The sequence below is a fragment of the Felis catus genome, chromosome A1 (genome assembly GCF_018350175.1).
Source record: "Felis catus isolate Fca126 chromosome A1, F.catus_Fca126_mat1.0, whole genome shotgun sequence".
Taxonomy (NCBI): Eukaryota; Metazoa; Chordata; class Mammalia; order Carnivora; family Felidae; genus Felis; species Felis catus.
Window position 1 is genome coordinate 96,672,158 of NC_058368.1, and position 22,667 is coordinate 96,694,824.

Genomic DNA, 22,667 nt, shown 5'->3' on the forward strand with positions numbered 1-22,667 from the left:
CGTCAGGCTCTGTGCTGACAGCTATGAGCCTAGAGCCTGCTTAAAATTCTGTGTCTCCCTCTCTTTCTGCCCCTCCCCTGCTTGTGTGCACGCTCTCTCTCTCAGAAATAAACAAACATTTTTTAAGGTCATCTTTTAAATAAATAAATGCAAGAAACTATGCGATTCTGATGATTGATACATTATCTAACTGCATCCTTAGTCTCATTTGCGTGAACAATTTAAGGGTACAAAACTTTAAAGAACGTGATGAGATTCATACAGCTGCTAAGAATATGGCCATGGACACCTTGGATGATGGCAAGACCTAGTCATGCTACTTCCAAGATACACTCAGGCTCCAAGGAGGAAAAAAAGAAACTTATACAGAGATGTCAGCTATCACTCTGTATTCTAACATATACGAGAATCATCTTCACTGATGGGCATTTCTTTGTTTCTAGGGGAAGTTTACATGCTCCAAGCCAAATCCTGCCCACAGAAAAAAATTTAACCTGAACTTTTAAAAATTAAGCTAAAATATAAATGTTGGGAGATTTTACATAAAACACCAGCACATGGGCTTCTCTTGAAAAATTAACAGGTTCAGTCCCCCTCTCTCTGCTCTTCCCCCACTATCTGTCTCTCTTTCCTTCAAAAATAAATAAAATTCAAAAAAAAATGTTAAGTAAAAAGGTGACGCCTGGGTGGCTCAGTTGGTTGAGGGTCCAACTTGGGCTCAGGTCATGATCTCCCAGTTTGTGGGTTTGAGCCCAATGATGCGCTCTGTGCTGACAGTTTGGAGCCTGGAGCCTGCTTTAGATTCTGTGTCTCCCTCTCTCTCTGCTCCTACCTCGCTCATGCTCTGTCTCTGTCTTCTTCAAAAATAAACAAACATTTAAAAAAAAAAGAAAGAAAGAAAGAAAGAAAAATAAGCAGGTCTGGCAACTCAAGGCTGTCATTTCTTTTTTTTTAAGTGTTATTTTTGAGAGAGAGGGCATAAGAGGGCGAGGTGCAGAGAGAGAGAGAGAGAGAGAGAGAGAGGCAAAGCATACGAAGCAGGCTTTGTGCTGCCAGTGGAAAGCCTGATGTGAAGCTTGAACTCAGGAACTGCGAAATCATGACCTGAACCAAAGTTGGACATTCAACTGACTGAGCCACCTGGGTGGCTGTCATTTCTACATGAAAATTTTTTCTTGGAGGTAAACAGTTATTTTGCCATTAAAGAAGCATGAGGTCTACACATGACCCCAGTATTTTTCAGTTCACCAGACCAGATTTGTTGTATCTCTTTCCTGTGTTTTGAATGTCTGCTATGTTAAGCACTTCATAAACTCTTTAATTATATACCTTTTCTTTGACTACATGTGCTTTTACGTTGATAGGGAGAAAAAAGTCATGATAAAGCAATATAAATAGAACTTCATAAACTCTTTAATTATATACCTTTTCTTTGACTACATGTGCTTTTACGTTGCTAGGGAGAAAAAAGTCATGATAAAGCAATATAAATAGAACAAAAAGAGCCATCCATTTTTTTAATTTCAAGTTTTTAGTAGATTCTTGTTAGTTAATATATAGGGTAAAATTGGTTTTGTGTGTAGAATTTAGTGAGTCATCACTTACATAGAACACCCAGTGGGCATCCCAAAAAGTGCCCTCTTTAATGCCATCACCTATTTAGTCCACCCCTCTTGCCCACCTCCCTCCATAAACCCTCAGTTTGTTCTCTGTATTTAAGTCTCTTATGGATTGACTCCCTCTGTGTTTTTTCCTCCAATTTTTCCTTCCCTTCCCCTATGTTGTTCTGTTTGGTTTCTTAAACTTCACATAAGAGTGAAATCATATGGTATTTGTCTTTCTCTGACTTATTTTGATTAGCTTAATACTCTCTAGCTCCATCCACATCATTGCAAATGGCAAAATTTCATTATTTTTGATTGCTGAGTAATACTCCGTTGTATATATATATACCAGATCTTCTCTATTCATTCATCCATCAATGGCCATTTGGTCTATTTCCGTAATTTGGCTATTGTTGATAATGCTGTCTTAAACATTGGGGTTCATGTACCCCTTCAAATAAGTATTTGTGTATACTTTGGGTAAACACCTAGTAGTGCAAATGCTGGGTCATAGGGTAGTTCTATTTTGAAGTTTTTGCAGACCCCCCATATTGTTCTCCAAGAGTAAGAGTCATCCATTTCTACCTTCACAGGTAATAGTTATTCAGAAAGTAACAGGGCAAAACATGAAGTGAAAATACCATTAAGGTCTAATGTAAAATTTTTGCTAGATTCTACTCACTGATTTAATGGTAAGATATACCATATTATTAATGCAGAAAGAGCTCCCAAGGGAAGTATCCCTGAAACCCAGTAAAGGATGTGGCTTTACCAGCCTTCTGAACCATCAGCACAAAGTCTCCACTGTTGTGGTTTTTTTTTTTTTTTTGTTTGGTTGGTTGGTTTTGGATTTTTTGTTTTGTTTTTTAATATGAAATTTATTGTCAAATTGGTTTCCATACAACAGCCAGTGCTCATCCCAACACATGCCCTCCTCAATTCCCATCACTTTCCATTGTTGTTAAGGTGAAAAACCTTTCAAATTTCATAGCATTTCTATCCCTCCCCCCCCCCCCAAATGTAATCATCTAGAAACTTGGAGTTAGGAAAGATGTACCAATTTTCAAGTTTAATAATTCTGAAAACACAATCATGAGCTTCAGCTCTGCTGGTAGCAATATGAAAAACTGTTGTAATAATTTGAGTTTTTCCCCTCATATGTTTTTGCTTTGTTTAGACAAATGTAGAACCAAAATGATAAATTAAAAGAGCAAACTAGAAAACAGATTTTTAAAACTCATTTTATAGAAAATATATTTCTTTTATATTCATACAGAAGAAAGATATCCTAAGAAATTGACATCGCCTTTATGCTAGATATAGATATTCTTCAGAAATTGTCATATTATCTTGGGATTTAAACTTTCTGCTTAGTATCAAATGAATGAATTATTGATATCACCTAGCAACTGCATTTCCTTTTATCCTGCTTAGCATTTGTCAGTGTAAAAGACCAAACTTAGTTCATCATCACAGGGAAAATTTGTTAAAATTTATTCATTAGAAGGGTACTAATTTAGGGCCAACTATTTGGATTTGTTTTACTAAATTGATAACCTAGTTAATCCCATCACTAAGCGATAATACTGGATTACACACGTATTTATTCATTTTTAATATTTAAATTATATTAGTTGAGTCTTAATATGCGCACATATTGACAATTCCCGACAAGGTGAATGGTAAAAATTATTTAAAGTAATGGATAATTTGAGGTGTCTGGGTGGTTCACTGGGTTAGGTGTCTGACTGCTTGTTTCAGCTTGGGTCATGATCTCACAGTTCATGAGATGGAGACCCACATTGAGCTCTGTGCTGACAGTGCAGAACCTGCTTGGTATTCCTTCTCCCTCTCCCTCTCCTCTTCCTCTCTCTCTCTCTCTCTCTCTCTCTCTCTCTGTCTCTCCCACTCTCTCAAAATAAACATTAAAATTTGTTAAAGTAATGGATAATTTTTAAGACCAGCAATATAAAACAACGTCCTTTTTCCATAACTATTGTTTCTAGTTTATCATTTTAGATATGAAATATCTGTATTCTTAATACTTACACACACACACACAAACACTCACAAACAGAATGGCAAAGTTCTGAGGGAGATATTAAAACAACTATGCCGCACGCAAGCTTTGACAGAACAACACTGACTTGATAGGGCAGGAGATTTAATCTTTAAGGAAGCAATACTCTGTTACAAGTTTAAGCACAGATCTGTCTTACAAATAGAAAAACTTTAAAATTTCATAAAATAGAGGAACTGAAAAGTGGGTCAGTTGTCAGTAATGTATTAATTTTTCAACACAGGAATTTAATACTCTTACACTCTTTTTTTCAGATTTCCTTTGAAGTTAATAGCAGCCAAAATGGAATAAGTTTGAATATAGAATCAGCATATTGCATTTGTTAACGCGGAGGATTTGGAGTACAAAAGGAAATTAATGAGTCCTTTAAACTAACACAATTTTATGTTGTGCTTTGAACATGTAGTTGCATTGAAAGGCAGCATTTGTGCTCAACTGGTAAAAACAAGAAAGACAGCAAGTAGCAGGGTTTCTGTAGTTCAAAGAAATTCCACAGGGAGCCTGCTGCAAACCACAAAATCCCTATTCCTCATTACCCATGTCTGGTAGCAAGCCCTATTATTTGGGGGAGTGGATTCGCAGGGGTGCACACTGATGCAGGCTCAGAAGAAAGTTAACTTTCTAACTTGTGAAAGAACATCACAATTCTGACATAGGGACATGCGTCATATGCCAATGAAATAGTCTAATTATCAGCCATACTGCCATATGTTGTCACCTGTTTTTCCAATAGGGACTGTTTTGCTATTGATACCCTAGTTGGTTTTTAATAAATTCTATATTGTCTTACAGTATATACCAAACATACCCATTTCTGGCTGTATTAGGATCGCATCTCTTCTCATACTAACGTTTCTTTTGAATGAGCCAATACATTGTCATATTACAATGGCTTTTGATTTAATTAGGGGGCCAGGTGATGTGACAAATACTGAATGCCTTGAGAGAAGTTGTCACCTTCCTCGGAATCCCTTATGACATACTATCAAGTATTTTTATGTTGATATTTTATATATTTTTAGGAGAATTACACTTCATAGGAAACATCTTCTCTTGGCCCAAATCACAAACTAACCCAATCTATTACTGATTCCAGTAGTGTTGATCTCATTTATTGGAACATTCTACTTTGCGGTATTATGTTCAGTTCAGGAAAGTCACCATTGGGGTTCACTTCTGAATGTATATATCCCAGGAAGACAGGGAACCAGGAAATCCCTCTGATTGCTTGTTCCTCGTATTTATTTCTTGTACTGACATAAATTAGTGATCAGCTATTTCTGGCCAATTTCACATTAAATCAAATAGTCTTTTTTCTCCCACTAGGCATTTGGCTTTATTTGTGGTACATCCAATAACACAGTATAATGAATCTTGGTATCATATGTGAGAATCATCTGGAGAAATGAATACTAATGCCTGGGGCTCCATCTCCAGAGATTCTTATTTTACTGGTATAGAGCAGGACCCAGCATCACAAAGTTTTAAATGGTGAAGGGACTTAATTATACAGTAATGGAAGGTAAGCACACCTTGTAGTGCACACAAATAGTCAATTACAGTGTTATACAATTGAAAGTTAGGTCACGTCATATACCAATTTTACCTCAGGAGAAAAAAGAAACTATTCCCTAGCTGACTAGAAAAAAGATGACCAAAATAAAGCTATTGGCTTTAACACTTAACCAATGTAATTTTCTGAGGGAAAAAATGGTTGTTGTGAGAAATTCAAATAATAGAATCTTCCTAAGACTTGTCATTGTTAAGTTTCTTTTTGTCAGTATAATTCAAAATTATAACTACCTTACTGGTAGGCACCTTTCAGAACTAAAAAAAAAAAAAAAATAGTGGGAAACACAAAGTTTTATTCATATTCACTTGTGAATGTATGCTCTTCTCCACCAACTACAGGACCACTCTTTTTTTACACAGGAATGAAAGGAATAAAGAGAGTTTAAAATGGTTTTACTGCCTAAAGTAATATCATCAACTGAATTGTTGTCATATCAATTGATCAGATTGATGTAACACTTTATTTATCTATTTAATTAAAATTTTAATCATATTAATTTTAATATGTTTATTTTTGACAGAGAGCAACAGAGCATGAGCAGGGGACAGGCAGAGAGAGAGAGAGACACAGAATCAGAAGCAGGCTCCAGGCTTCGAGCTGTCAGCACAGAGCCCGACACAGGGCTTGAACTCAGGGACTGTGAGATCATGACCTGAGCCAAAGTGGGACGCTTAACCAACTGAGCCACCCAGGTATACCTAAAGTAACTTTTTAGGAAGAGAGAGAGATGCAGATTGAAATACTGGTGAAGGTGATGGATGAATCTTGGGTCTCAGCATCCCTAAGAAAGCTCACATCTGCAGGCTATACCAAAGAGAAAAACACATTTCAAAGAGAATACAGTAAAGACTTTGACTTTGGATACGCAGGAACAAGAAATCTCTCTGTATATCCTTTCAGAGAGCTCTCAAGTAGTAAAGAATTTATAGATCCATGGAAAAAAAAAAGTAAAAAGCACCCAAGTTAATAGAAGGTGCAGTTCATGTTGATATCCACTGTAAAAGGGAGATACTTGCTTATAGCTTCTGGAGCTGAGTAATAATAATTTTTATAAGAACAAAAACAGAATGTATAAAGAGGCTACAACAAGCCAAAATCTCCATTATTACACCAAATTGTCATACCAACCCTGTTCATCAAAAGGACAAATTGTTTCTGGAAACTCATTGCCCATGCACCAGTGAGCACCCCAGGTCAGAGGTGAGTTGAAAATCTACTGAGCTTCAGGTTTACAACTGGTAAGATTGACACCCAGAGCCTTAAGCCATAACTAAAACAGTTTGAGCTAGTAACCTAGGTATCCCTAGTACTCAAATACCCCCTATTGTAAGCTGCAATAACTTTTCTTTTCTTCCCGTTTTGTCTTGCCTCAATGTTCTCTTTTCTCCCGAAGAAGAGTAGGGTAGAAGTTGAGGTGCATGCATACTTTGGGTTTCCTTAAGTGATTTTTCTGCAAAAGGCATTACACCTACTTTCTTCTACTCCACGGACCTGTTCAGCCATGTCCAAGGCTTGAGCACTTCGTCCAGAAGGGGCAATGGTTCAGGATTGACAGAGTCTACCAACGTACTCTCGCAGGTAAAGGAGGGCTCTGCAAACACAGCTACCTCAAAGATACCTTAGTTGTCACAGACTCTAAAATAGTATTTAACACTCCACAGGATTCCTTAATTCTTACTAAATCCCTCAGCTTCTCCTTTAACTCTCCTGTGACAGAAAACGAACTCAGTACATGAGGTGACCTACTCCAGCTTCCAAGAGCTCTAACTATCCAACACTTCTTCATTGTTTTGAAGAAAAATCCACCTGGCTTACCTAGAACCAGTGGTACTCATACTTCCTCCTCGGAACCACCCATATAAACCCTGTGTTCACTAATACATAAAGTCATTTCATGAGCTTCCAGAAGCTTGTTTCCATAGGTCCTCAGCTACTATCTTAATTAAGAGGACCCGACTGAGTGACTCTCCTTCAACAGATCCCTTTATGTCATCTTGTCAACTGTGATGCCCAAAACAAATACAGAACACAGTGCGGTGTGGATGACAAGGGTAGAGTCACCGAGACCATAGTCTACACGAGACTTCTATCAAAAAAAGTTCACTTTTCAGGGATCCTGGGTGACTCAGTCAGTTGAGCATCTGATTCTCGATTTCAGCTCAGGTCATGATCTCACAGTTTGTGATTTCAAGCCCCATGTTGGACTCTGCCCTGACGGTGTGGATCCTGCTTGGGATTCTCTCTCTCTCTCTCTCTCTCTCTCTCTCTCTCTCTCTCTCTCTCTCTCTCTCTGCCCCTCCCCTGCTTGTACTCTCTCTCAAAATAATAAATATTGAAAAAAGAGTTCACTTTTCTTTTTCCAATAATTTTCCACTTAAACACTTTACCCATAATCTATTTAAACAGTGGATGTGCCTTTTTATCTTTTTCCTTTCTTTTTGCATCAACATTTGCATTAAAAGTTCCTACAAAAATTGTTTATGATTTCCTTCTGGCCTATACTTTTTCTCAGTTGGTATTTCTTGCCTCGGCGCCAAGAGAAATTGCAAGACTGGAAGTTTTTTCCCCATAGCAATATGGCCAAATCAGTCTAAACCACCCTAAAATGGAGGCAAATCTGATGTCTATTATGGGAGATACGATTTTCTTTCAAACTTTAATTAAACTTTATTCTAAGAATTTTCTGCAAAGAGCCTTGTGCTAAAATACTGTATGTATATACACATCATAACTTTTTATTATTCTTTCAAATATCACTCAATAAGGATGATATGGTTTAGTAGAAAAATCCATTTTTGTTGTTTTTAAATTCTCAAATCAATTGTTGGACTTCTAACTGCAAACACCCTGATGGGAAAAGAGACTTTTTTTTCGCACTTTGATTGAATACTCTCATCAGAAATGAAATGGGTATTGGTCTCTAAGGAGGAAATTCTGGAATCATACCCGACTGATCTATCTTCCCTGGTGCTTACATCGTAAGGAGCTAAATGCACCATGGTATTAGAATAAAATGAATTATGCAGGACCTTTGACAGACAGCATGTGTAATTTCTTCTTGAAAAAACTCTTCAAATCATTCTGTTCCATCTTTGATTATGTGCTAGTTATGCTGAAAATAAGTAACCCTTCAAATGTTTTAAAACACACATACATATGGATTGCATAAAATTAATACCTTTACCTTTACAAAAATCATTCCAGGAGCACATTTGCCAGTAAAATATATTTAAGGCAGTTTCGGCACTTCCACTAAACTCTATTTTCAGAGGTTTATAATGTGGTCATAAAAATTCATTCCAGACGAAAATTCAGCACCAAGGAAAATGTGCTTTACACTTTGTAGATAACTATTTCCTCTTCTTTCATTTCTCCTGACTGATTAAAAAAGGAGAAAAAAAAAAGTTTCCACTGAGTGTTTTCCAAAGTTGAGACATTAGCCAAACTGGCAGAAATCAAAATCACAACTGACAAGTTAGTCATTTACTCATTTATTTGCAACTTTGACCTTTCTACTCCCTCCCTTTTCCTTCCCTCTTGCACAATAATACAAACAGGTTTGAGAATTTTTCACATAAACCTCCATGTTGAAAGCCCATACATCAACGACTGCATGGTACCATGCTTCAGAAAGTCCATCTGGGCGCTGTCTGGCTCTGATAGGCATTACAAGGACAAAGGTGCTTTTACAACGACTCAATCTCAGTCTTGTTAACATGAGCCACTGCTTTATGTAGCCAAGAAATGCAGGAAGGCTCACACTTAGAAAACCATAGATGTTTCTGGTTCACAGAAGGAAGGCAATCATGTTGCCAGGCTTCTTCGGCTCCTGCATTGGAGCAGGACTAAAACTTTGGCAGGGGCAGGAGCACATGCCTGGAGCTCTACCAATTCCGGGATGGAGAAATCTGATGGACCCACTCTTTCCCCCAAAAGCCATGCAGGTCCTCTGATCCTAAGAGTAAAACGAAAGATGTGCATGTGAACTCTTTTCTGTGGACTCACTGGTTCTCTTCTAATCTCTAGGCAATCAAAAACTTGACTCTGCTTTCATTTAACTGTCAAGCCCTCTCTACTCCCGATCCCTGGGAGTGGACTATCTGAGCCTACCTGAGAAATAAACAAATGTGCAATTTTAAAGATTGCTTTGCCATATGACCTTGTGTCATCCTTAGGTCAACTCTATGGAGATTTTCCCAGAAAGTGCCTACAGAGAGATGAAGCCTGTAGTGTCAGAAAGAGAAGTATGGGTCTGGTGTCCTGACTACTGAGGCTGGAGCATTTTGTGGGGAGAAGAAATCATTACCCCTTCTCCATTCCATTGAGGGAGACTAGGACAGCCTCTGGCTTTCTGCAATCCCAGGCTCAAAATACCCAGCAGTGTACCCTGGTGATACAAAAGGTTTCTATGACACAACTGCTAGAACTGGGAAGACACTCATGGGAGTAGAGGTTTGCTCCAATGAATCCAGAGACAGAGCAAGAGAGCAAAAACCAAGATCACTAGCCTAGTATTATTTCTTTGTAGTTACTGTGCCCCGATAAGACTGAGAAAGGAAGGTCCTAACACATTCGAAACGATACAATTTTGAAAGATTTACTGAAAAAAAATTCTAGATTAAATGTGATTTTCACATCAGTAAGGTAGTTACTATTTAATCTGTATGTGAAACATGGGGCACTCGGTTAAGTGTCCAACTCTTGGTTTCAGCTCAGGTCACGATCTGACGGTATTTGTGAGATAGAGCCTCATGTCGGTGTCTACGCTGACGGTGCGGAACCTGCTTTGCTTTCTCTCTCTCTCTCCCTCTCTCTCTGCCCCTCCCCTGCGCGCGCGCGCGCGCGCACACACACTCTCTCTCTCTCTCTCTCTCTTTCAAAATAAATAAACGTTAAAAAAAATCTGTATGTAAAACAGCCTGATTATATACTTTCCCCTCCTATGAAGTGTTCTAAATGTGCATGTGAAACTCAAGAAAGTTTACAGGAGTTTTTCTTCTCATCATTATCTAAAGCCAGACTTTAAAAGACAGACCACTTAGGCAACCATTTCTGGTTTCTACCCATTTTTAAAAGCCCCACTGTTGTTGTTTTCTCTTTGTTAGTATTTCTACATACTGCCAGTTAAAGTCCTGTTTAAGGGGGAATAAACATACTTGAAAATTTTCTCTTCTTTGTTGAAATTGGTGGGGAGAACACATTCAAAAGGAGAAATAAAGAACAGATGCATCTCTGTTTTTATTACTACTTAATGTTTTTCTTCCCTTAAAATGCCCATTTTTATGTAAACAACTTTGCTTTTCAGTTACCTTTCTACTAAACAATGATGTCATTAATTTTCAAATGTCTTTCCTTCTCTCCTTAGGCAGCAAAATCCTGGGCACCACTTTCAGCCACATACTAGAAGATAATATTAATTTAAATAATGACAGGAAATTGGTTTTTATAATCTTCTCTGCAGAGTGGAAAACAGAGAGGAAAATCCATGCTGCACTGCAGATGTAAGGGAGTGTGACAATACCGGGGCCATTTTACACATGTTTGGATGTTATGGTCAGTTTATGACTGCTGGGTCACTGTTGACACCCTGAGGGAACAATATGTACCAAGAATATCCCCTTTCCCCCAACCCAAAGAGAATACATGAAATCTTTCTACTCCTATGTCTGACCAAGTGAAAAACAAGGAGTCTTGCATAGTTCTCATTGGAAAATGCCCATTTCCATCATGTTTAAATGTTTGGTAAGTTTTCCTTCTGGGCACTAATGGGGATCGCTTTGGTCAAAGATTGATTTCTCAAGGGCTCTTTCGCTGTCCTCAGACTAATAACATTTCCCTCTGAGCTCTATCAGTTGCAGAGGGATTTCCTCCCAATTACCAAGCAAGTGCATTATAAATATTTGCTGGATACATTAACAACTATCATGTAAATGTTCCCAATTCCTGTTAGACAACTTGATGGTTATTTTCCACAACCTAACTGTTGAAATAGTATGCTGAAATAAAAAGCTACCTAGTAAAGGCCAAACTCACCACAGAATGTTAAGAGCTCCCAGGATCTGCCCCTGATCATTCAGTCAGCTTTGTATCCCACTGATGGTTCCTTTAAAGACTAAGCTCCAGTCAACGAAAGTTACTTTGTTTATTCACGATTTTATATTGATGCATTCTTCTGTCTTGGCCTCTACTACCTACTCCTTCTAACTTAACTGAGGTTGTCCTTTGCCCCATCCATCTGGAAGATTCCTACTTCTCTTTGACAATCTGACGTCTGTCCCCTAAAACCCCCTCCCTCCTTTTAAAACCCTTACTAGGATGTGAAGTCACTTGTTTTCACACCTCTTCACTAGAGGGCTTGTGATTTCTTCTGGATGTTCCCTGAGCCAGTCACAGTGTTGTTTTAACTACACTCACGGCTGATACTCAAGTACTTAGTAAATGAGGGTTGCATAGATCAGTCAATACACCAACGTGTATGTAGAATCTTCATTATCTGTAATACTTTGACTAACATTAATGTGTCTTACTACAGAATGAATATTGACCCTTCCAACCAGTGAATTTACTAAGTGATGAGAGAAATGTTTTTCTCGAACATTTTTTTTCAGTGCAATTTTAATGACACTCCACATAAGATCCAATTTCCATGGATTACACAGTCATATGGTTAATATAAATGGCACCAGCCTAGACATCAGGAGGTAAATTCTGATCCTAGATGGGCCACTGACCACGTGAATTCTTCCGAGTAAGCATCTTGATTTCTATGGACTTCACTTTCCCTACCACTTACACTTGAGAAACACAAGATACAAATTTTGAAACCCTGTGCCTTTGACATTCAACATATCTGCCTTGGGAAAGCTTCTGTGGATTGCAGGCAGTACATGTTCTGTCTGTTCACCCTTAATTGAGTACCGACTATAGTGGAGAAGGGGTTAAGAGATCAGATCCACAAGACTGAAGGAACAGTACCGGCCGGCCTCATTTGAGTCTCATAAGCACTCAATTAAGCAGATACAACTATTCCAGCTGCAATATGAGAAAATGCAATCTCAAAGTAGATACGTAACTTGCTCGATCTCATGTATCTGATAAGTACAGAGCTGGGACTGATATGTAGATATTTTGAACTACAAGCTTTTCCAACCCAGCTAAGCTGTTTCCATCTCATTGTATCTAAAAAGGGGGGGAAATACCCAGTAGCAATGCTTTTGTGCACTAGAAATAAATAGAAATACTTCATTACATAAAATGTAACAGAAGTGAAGAAGGTTATCGATTGGAAAATGGAATAAAATCCTACAATTCTTTCTTTTTCGTAAGGAATTCAACTTGGGGGTGAGCTTCACTTTCCGCTCTTCCAGGGTTGAAGTGCAGTTAATTCTGTTACAGAATGTTAAAAAAATAAATGAGTGAATGAATGAACGGCGTTGTGGGTTTATTCACTTTTTCCATACTCGAATTATTTTCTACCTTCATAGTCACTCTTGGAAATTGGAGCTCCAAGTTTCAAAGTGACTGTACCCACATACACAGAGCAAGAGACTGAGGTAAGTCTTGGATACTGAAACTAAACATGGGGGCCACATATATTTAGGACAAGGAGGGGGCACCCTGGCTTACGTTATACTCTGGCTGGACACTTAAGATCATAATGGAAGTAAAAAATATTAATAAGATTTGAACGCACTGTTCTCCTTGCCCATGCAGTCAGGAGCAGGCCACAGAAAGAAACGAAAGCACTAGGCAATTCAAACTGCAGGAAGATAAATAGGAGAGATTTTTTTTGTTTTGTTTTGTTTTGTAAAGGCACTCAAACCCTGACAAAAAAAAAAAAAAAAAGCAAGTAGGTTTTTGAAAGCTTTTGCTATGCCAAGGAAAACCTAATACATCACTATAACTATGAGCAGATAGCAGGAGAGAAGAGAAGAGGTCACCACTATCTATCACCCTTTAGACAAACACGTCCAAGTTGCTACAGGTAGTGGAGTACATAACATTACGTCTCAGGCTTGCTGAAACACTGCCGCTCCCCACTTAAAGTAAAAACTGGAGGTTTTTTATTATTCCCACTCCTTATCCCGTCACCTACCTGTCTTCACGTTTTTTAGCCTGGGGAAAAGAACATCATGTTATTTTTTAAGCCGTGAACAAGGAAAACGCTTCGTTTTTAATTTTCTACAGACTAAAAGATTTTTTTTTATGTTTATTTACTTTTGAGAGAGAGAGAGAGAGACAGGGACAGAGACAGAGAGAGTGCAAGCAGGGGAGGAGAGAGTGAGGGGACAGATAATCCAAAGCAGGCCCTGTGCTGACAGCAGAGAGCCCAATGAGGGTTTTGAACTCATGAACTGTGAGATTATGACCTGAGTTGAAGTTGGCCCCTTGGCCACTTATGGACTAAGCAACCCAGGTGCCCCTACAGACTAAAAGACTCTAATGGGCTGGTGAAAACCTTGCATTCTTTGGCTTGTGAAGAATCTGGTCACATTGTTCCTCCAAAGGCATATGTAAATCTTTATCTATATGTAGAACCATAACGAATGGTAACAGGCTTACTCTCAGACTTTCATTTGGTAAACATGGCTCAGGGCACGTATCTGGTATAAATCCTATTAGATAATCTTTATTAGTAATGACAACTATTACATAGTAATCAGCTAATTAGAAAACAGAGTTTCAGGTTTACTGATCGATATTGTAAAAATATTTATGGCAATAATTACTTGAGAACAGAATCTATATACAGACACAATGCTTCTGTGTATATTTCATTTAGTATTACTATTTCAAATAGTATTACACTTACTATTATTATTCAAGAACCATCTCTCCCTGGAAGACAAAATTACAAATAACTTTATTGTTGGTTTCAGGAACTTTCTGAAAATCTATTTACCTAACCTATTCAACTAGATTCCATGTGAGTAATCACCTCTTTGTAGAATAGAATGGTTGGCTGGGCTTTTCCAAGGACTGTTTAATTCTCAACGTGTTTTTTAAAACTTTCTCCTGGCTGTGTCCACCAATTCTGAACTGTTCCATGTCAAAATGTGTACAAATAAGTCAGTCAAAGACAGATATCATATGATTTCACTCATATGTGGAATTTGAGAAAATCAACAGATGAACATACAGGAAGGTAAGGCAAAATAAGATAAAAAACAGTGGGAGGCAAACCACAAGAGTCTCTTAAATACAGAGAACAAACTGAGGGTTGCTGGAGAGGGTGGATGGGTGGTGGGGGAGAGGGTTAAGTGGGTGACGAGTATTAAGGAGGGCACTTTTCACGATGAGCACTGGGTGTCAAATTTAAGACATGAATCACTGGGTCCTACTCCCGAAGCCAAGACTACACCGTATGTTAACTAGAAAATAAGTGTTTTTTAAAAAGGTGCACAATCCTCATCAGGTTTTATCCATTCTAAGCCATGTGAAACACCTGCCTTAAACCACCTATAAACATTATCTCTATATTAGTCAGGATGCCTGCTGCATTCTAGGCATTACTAATCCCTTTGCAGGGTGGTGATCTTCTTGTTTGAAGAACAGGCTATTCTGGGGTACTGTTTGGGGACTTAACAGAACAGGAGCTACTAACTATAGGCAGAAGGTAAATAATCCATTTTCCAAACATATTTAAATACTAAAATTAAGACAATCGAATCATAATTCCATACCTCTTATGTCAAGCGCGTTCTGGTTCCCAACCAAGTTAAATTTTAGTTGACAATTGGGGGCAGGGGAATCAATCTAGTTTTGTGTTCTAATTGCATTGTTTCTTTTCTCAACAGTTTATGGTTAATTTAAATAACTCATTTGTGCCTGATTAAAAAGGATTCAGTTAATTAATATGGACAAGTCTGTTGATGTCTATAGAAATGCCACTAAATTTTTTAAGTTAACATAAATTCACAGTTGTCATTGGGGGAGAATAAATATACTAGAAGAACATTACTAAAGTGAAGATTTTAACACTGAATATAGCTAAGCATTTATTTTAACTGTCATTTGTTCTTGGTGGAGTTTGAAAAATATCTAAGTGAATAACTTAAAAGATACTATTATCATTATATATGTCTTTTTAAAATTAGTGTAATGTTAGGATATGATCCTGATGATTTTCCCAGTTTATCCAGCATCAGTCAGAGAAGAGTAACTGATTTTTTAAAACTCTTTTTTCCCAGAGCACTTATTCCAAAGTCAGTTTGGGTTCGGCTGAGAATATAAGTCTTTTCTGTTTCCCATTTCCAAATGATTCCCTATTTAGTTGTTGGGTTTGTGTGTGTGTGTGTGTGTATGTGTTTTGTTTTTGTTTTTCCTACTAAAGGAAAATCCCAGAGGGGAGTTGGCAGATGGTCGCTGGAATTGAGTCGATTTAAAATTTTTATATATTGCAAAAGAGGCAATGATTCAATATGCCAAAGGAGAAGAATCTGATCACATTGTGATCTAATATGACTGACCAAATATTCCTGCTTGTTTTAAAATATTATCCTGCAGTACCAGATCATCTATGCCATTTTGTCAGACAGAAAATGGTCAACAGAGCTAGATAAAGGAGGAAAACCATTCTATTTCATTATTTTACAAGTCAGGTCCAAATAAGGAACAGGATATAAGAAGAAGAGAAAGAAATCACACTTGGAAACGTATTTTAGCTTTTTGTATCATAGTTGACAAACAATATTCGTTTCAGGTGTACAACAGAGTGATTTGACATCTATCTACATTGTGAAATGATCACCATGGTAAGTCGTCTTGCCATTTGTCACCATACACAGTTATTGTAATATTATTGACTGTATCACCTATGCTGTATTTTCTCTCCCTGTGACTTATTCCTTTTATAACTGAAAGTTGGCACCTCTCAATCCCCTTTACCTCTTTCACCCACCCACCCCCTCCTCTCTTCTGGCAACCACCAGTTTATTCTCTGTATGTTTGAGTTTATTTCTCTTTTCTTTGCTCACTTGTTTTGTTGTTGAAATTCCACATGTAAAGGAAATCATACAGTATTCGTCTTTCTCTTGCTGACATATTGCACTTGGTCCAATACCCTGAAGATCCATCCTAGACAGCATCTGCTGTCACAATGACAAGATTTCCTTCTTTTTATGGCTAATATTTTATTGCATATATGTGTGTATACTTATATATATGCAATGATATATCATGATATATGCATCATATATATATATGCAATGACATATATATATGCAATATATATATATATATATATATATATATATATATATATATATGACACTTAGAAAGCAACCTAAGTATCCATTAATAGATGAATGGATAAAGGAGATGTGATATATGTATATATGCCAGGATATCACATTTCCTTTATCCATTCACGTACTAATGGATACTTAGGTTGCTTCTCTATCTTGGCTATTGTAAATGGGCTGCATATGAATACATATTTTACCTCTGTGTACAAAATTAAAGTGATAAAAAAACATCTTTTTTTGATGTAGTGTATGCAGTAGGTATTTAATGTAGTTTTCTTTATTTTTTATCAAATCTCAAGACAGTGATTTTTCCACAAGACCGCATAAGAGAGGCTCTTGTCTTGCTATCCTTCACATAGCCGGGCACAAAACAGGCAATAAATGAATGTTTCCAAAGAAATATTTTGTTAATTAGCATACAGCTTTGTTATACTCTGTTCCTATAGGTAGTTTATATTGCCAAGGAAAATCATGATTCTTACCACTCAAAATGTACCAAAAATGTTCCCATGTATCTAAGATCAGGTAGTCCTAACTATTTCATATGATAGCAAAAGGACTATACTAGAAGCTGACAAACTTAAGTTTTTGTCACTATTAACTAGTTCTCTTAAGTAAGGCTTACCTCTCTAGGACTCAGTTTTCTTTCTTGTCAAGTGAGATTGCATGAGAGGTCATGATTCAGTGTGCACTTTCTGCAAAGGGGATTGGCTCCTCAAATCCAGGGCAAATTTTTGTCAGAGTCAAGTGCTATCAGAAGTGACAGTTTGATGTTGGTGTTGTTATTGGTAACCCAAGTGATTTTAAGTACGTTTATTTTAGATAAGATTCTCAAGACTCTTCTAGCAACCAAATGTAATATATAGGGCTTATTTTCTGTAGGAAAAAAACATCTGTGTTCAAAATTACAACCTAAAATCTATAACACAACATTCCATTATTCACAATTATATATATTGGTATGTAGTTCAAATATATAGATAAACAAGTTAAAAAATGATAAAATCATTTCCTAAACATAAAACTAAATAATAGGACCCAATAAATTAAAATTTCATCCTATTTGATGGACACTACTTAAGAGACTTTTTTTAAAGGAATTATTATTTTGGCATTGTAGAGGTGTAATGCAGATTAAATCTACATTACTTAATACATATTCAGTTAGTGTTTTGACTACGTGAGAAGATAAAGTGGAAAAAATTAATCATTGTACTCTTATGAGCTTTTTATTTGACCTAAGAAACCATCACTCTTGACTCCAGAATACTGTAATCAAGAAGAAAATGTGTACTTCTATTTAACCATTCATTCTTAAAGTCTTTTCTTGAGTTAGGATTTTAGGTTGAAATGTATATTTTTAAAAACTAAGGTCCTGAATTTATTAATGTGTGTATTTCACAACAAGGAACTAATCTATGGTCTAACAGTTTAAAATAAAAAATAAAACATCCATTTTTCTTTTAGTAAATACACTTTCAAAACTGAAATGTGATACCAATCTGAGTTTTAGGACTCCATACATCTACTTAATTCAAAAGATACTGACTACCCATACAGGGTAGGTACCAATGTGGTTCATATCAAAACAACGTATTTTGCCTGAATTGCTTAGCAACTTACTGCTAAGAAGATGGGATGTGTAGAAATTACAGTGAGCTTTCATTCATTGCATTGACTTGGAGTACAGAAGGAAAGACCTAGAGATAGGCTCAGCTGATTTTAAACTAAAAACTAACTAGGGCACCTGGCTGGCTCAGTAGGTTAAGCATCCAACTCTTCATTTCACCTCAGGTCACGATCTCATAGTTCATGGGTGGAGCCTCCCCACCCCCGACCTCCATTGGGGGCTCTGTGCTGACAGCATGGAGGATTCTTGAGATTCTGTCACTTACCTCTCCCCTTCCTGCTCCCCCACTTACGCACTCATTCTCTCTCTTTCAAAATAAATAAACTTTAAAATTAAAACATTTCAGGGAACTTTTTTCACAAGCACTAAGCATCCTGTTCCTCTTGTTTCAAACCTCACAGGGCTCATGGTTGTTCATTAATGTTGGGATCCTGTTTCAGTGTTTTCCACAGCACAAATCTACTCTAAAACCAAAAGGCCTGTTTTAAGTTGACCTAAAACTATTTTTTTGCAACCATACCACCAGATGCCACCCTCATTTTTACCCCCTTTCTTCTCCCTTTCATTTTTTCTGAATGAAACGTGACTTCTGTGTTAGACTCAGATTGGCACAGATGCTGGGAGGAACGAAGTTTAAGTAGCTTATAAATTTGAATTTAATATCCGTTAAGTTTATTGAAATAAGAACATTTCAGTGATGCCATTTTGTTTGTTTTCAAATCATGTTTTGACAGTCATGAGTAATGTCCCAATGAGAAAGCAATCAATTTAAGTCCTTTTGAAGTTTTTTGTTGTTGTTGTTGTTGTTTAATTTCTTTTCAGTTAAGATTGTTCACACTTGGTTTACTTGAGGACACACAATCAGTTTACCTCAAAGTTTGAGGCCTGCAGGGAATTTACTGTTACTTTAGTACACCATTTTCTTTTGACCATTCATCACTTTTCTGTTGCTTCATATAGAAAAGTTACAAGTCTGCCCCATCTTCCACTGTGTTGAACACAGATTGACGTTGGAATGTCAAGTAAAGGGTTGAAGAATATCAACATGGACAGCTACTCAGTGGCAGCGGAAAAAAAAAAATACTCATGACATCTAAAGTCCTCCAAGTGTTCAGAAATCAAGCAATCAATTTGCAAAAACAGGTTGGCAATTTTGATGCATTCATAATATTAGATTAAATTTAACTTTATTGGCTTCTTTTTAATATTTAGTTGCATCTGTGTTTGGGAGCAAGAGACAGCAGGTGTACTGAAAGGCTATTCAATTCCCAAGGAAAGAGAGAGGCTCTTATTCCCAGGAAAATGCATGAGCAGCTAAGGGTAATCAATTTTCACATGCCGAGGGCTTTCAAATTCAACCCATCCGACATTTCATTGTCACTACCTCCAGCCTCCAACATGAGGGCATTTACTTGGCTTATTTTTATGCCTATTGGTATGTCTTCAGGGGAAGTTTTATTTACACTCAGAAAAGGTTTACATTTTTTGTAAAAGGCAATAGCGTATTTCTCAAGTTAAATCATAATGGATAAGGTTATCAATTGCTGAAGTTGGATGATTCTGGGGATTACTATGGATGACAAAGATCATGATCCAACAGGGTTTGTATCTTATCTATGTCAGATAAATATAACTGAAAGGACTATTATAAAGTCGAATTTTGCTCCAAAGCAGAAATTCAATACTAAAGAACCCAAAGTGTCAGAGTAAGATGGTAGATGAAGGAAGAAAAAAGAGATAACCCCAAGCTCAGTTCACATTAATCAATATATCATTAGTTCCTCTTAACAGAGCTGTCTCCATGCTAGAAATCTGTCATGAAAAGGCTCCTCCTTTCTGCAGCTTCAATATATCTCTTGGAATGTGTTCATAAAGAACGTACACAAGGTAGACATTTTTTTCTTTGCGACTAAAGGGAAGCAAAGGGGTGTCCTTTATAAACTACACTGGGAGCCTTTCTGCAAAACTAAGGTAGCAGATTACCTGGCTGTAGGACCCCTCCTAATGGTCCTCATAAAATACCCATGAATGTAAACAAATACATAATAACTGAGAAAATCCCTGGAAACAGAAATAAGAGTAGATAATTTGTCAAAGTCCCAGGTGGGGGTAGGATGGCAGTTCACACTGAAGGCACCTTCTATGGGGATAGATTTGAAAATCCATTCTTCCATCTAACCCATCCCCCTTGGTCTGACAGGCCCAGACCAAATGGACTCCCCAAGCCCTGTGAAGGCAAGGAAATACAACCCTGATAGCTGAGTTCCTGCTCCTTCATGCAACATCATCGCTGCCCAGTAAGAAGCTGCTATTCCTCAAAATCTAGGCAATTTATCTTCTAAATCAGCCAGATCCTGAGCCATTCCTCCTTCCCTTTGTTCCTCCTACAGTCATTCAGAAACTACAGCTGAACTTTAATACTGGAATAGTATTGGAGCACAGTGTTCTGAATTCATGAATTAAAAGCATACTGCTGGGGGCACCTGGGTGGCTCAGTTGGTTAATCCTCTGATTTAGGCTCAGGTCAAGATCCCTGGGGCTCTGTGCTGACAGCTCAGAACCTGGAGCCTGCTTCAGATTCTTTGTCTCCCTCTCTCTCTGTCCCTCCCCCTCCCCTGCTCACATGCTCATGCCATGCTCTGGCTCTCTCTCTTTCTCTCTCTCAAAAATAAACAACCTTTTTTTTTTTCAAAGCATACTGCTAAGGATTGCTTATTTAGACCAGTGCTTCTCAAGTTATCCTGTGTGAAAAATCACTGTATTCATTTTGTTAAAATTTCCAATCTGTGGCAGAATGATACTTCAGAAAATGAAAATAAAAGTGAATTACTTAGCAAATTAAAGTAACCATCCATCATACAAAATTTAAGGACAATATTTTTTCAACAATTAGACTCAACAGCCATGAAATTACCCTAACTGATTTTTTTTAAAGCAAGTTTCAAAAGCCTTACTTTCAATTACCATAATTATCTGTTGTGGACTTGTAGCCAACATTTTGCATACTGGCAATATTCTGTGAACCACACCTGCAGTAGTGTGGGGTTCGATAACTCAATATTCAACACAGGGAAGTCCATGTTAGCCCAGTGTTTTATAATGAAATGATGCCTTTGCAGCTTCTTCAAGCACAATTTAGCCATCTTCCTCTTCTTTAAGTTTAGATCTTAATGGAAAGGAGCTAAAGACATTCCATCCTGCCATTCTTTGGGGAGGCACTGGAAATAGATTTCTTATGGAGTCTAAAAGAATTACTAAAACAAAAAGAAAACAAGACATCTCTCCCTATCTTTAACAAAGTTCTATCTCTGCAGATAATTAACAAGAAATAGGATTTCAGAAGTGCACCCAGAAAGAGACAAATAACACAAATAGTTTTGGAATCAAGAACCATGGGACATAAGAAAAGAACATGTTCAGGTGAAGACTGAAACTCAATGATTTAACATAATACAAGAAGAGTGAAATCTTCAATAAATTTAGAATCCATTAAAATTAGTAAAAAGAATATACACTGAAATCAATCCTATCAGTTGTGCTAAGGATAAACATGAATACTATTCTATGGACACAAGTGAAAAATGAGGGAATATGAAAGACCAAGTAGACAAGAAATACAGGTTCAGTCTAGGATTTCCAGATTTTCCTAAGGAAACAATAAAACAGAAGCTTATAGATCCAAAGGGCTCAATAAATTTCAGGATACCTTCAGTGTAGGTAGTCAATAAATATTGGATACATGGGTTGATGATTGGCAGGAGAAAGACAATTATACCAGTGACTTAGTTTAATCAAGTTCTCACAGCTATTTAGCTAACTCTCTAGGAACACTCTGTATTGAACTATAACAGAAGCAAAGAATGTAGCAATAGACTTGATGTACACCCTACTCCCTCACCATGAGTCAGTGGGGGAGGGAGAGTAGCCTAAGGAAAAGAAATTTGTAAACATACACAGGCTCAACAGAATGGCCCTCATGTAATATCAAAGTACAAAGTGTCCAAGGAGCTGTGCCATTTTGGTTTGCTTAACCTTTTTGTTATTCCCAGTGGTTGTAGTCAATGTATGGAGTCACTAGAAAAGCTCCAAAATTTAAGTAGCAGCTCAGGAGCAACCATGTGGTCATTTTTAGATTAATTCATAGTAATCCATGGAGGAAGGACTAATGGAGTGAGGGGAGGGAGCACATTCTTTACTTCTCCCAGAGCTATACTTTGGTAGTGCCACTAGCATGATGACAGAGAGACAAGCTATAACACATCCCCATTCGTCCCTATGGGACACCCTTCGTGTCATTTCCACATTTAGCCCTAACCTTTTTTCCCAGCTCTGGCATGGCTCTTATTTTTTACTATGCATTGTTTATCTGAACACTATCCCATTGAGCTATACTTCAAAGCAGGTGTATTTCCAATGGCATTCACTCAGCATGGCACATTCCTCTAAGTAATTCTTTTGATAAAAAGTACCAAAAAAAAAGGAAAAAAAAAAAACAAGGTTTTGCTTATAGGAATTATTACATGTTTTGTTTTCC

The 22,667-nt window shown here is 37.3% G+C and overlaps 1 long non-coding RNA gene across 3 annotated transcripts in view; it reads right to left on the bottom strand.

The window, feature by feature from the left end:
* Positions 1-22,667, bottom strand: part of LOC123385484 — a 198,179-nt gene that overhangs the window by 44,999 nt on the left and 130,513 nt on the right. Inside the window, exons 2-3 of one of the 3 annotated variants that reach the window (XR_006598100.1) lie at positions 10,567-10,657; positions 8,442-9,212 (exon numbers count right to left, since the gene is read on the bottom strand). The exons of the other annotated variants lie outside the window; for them this stretch is intronic. This is a non-coding gene — a long non-coding RNA (uncharacterized LOC123385484). The remainder of the gene's footprint in view (positions 1-8,441; positions 9,213-10,566; positions 10,658-22,667) is intronic. 3 annotated transcript variants of the gene reach the window in all.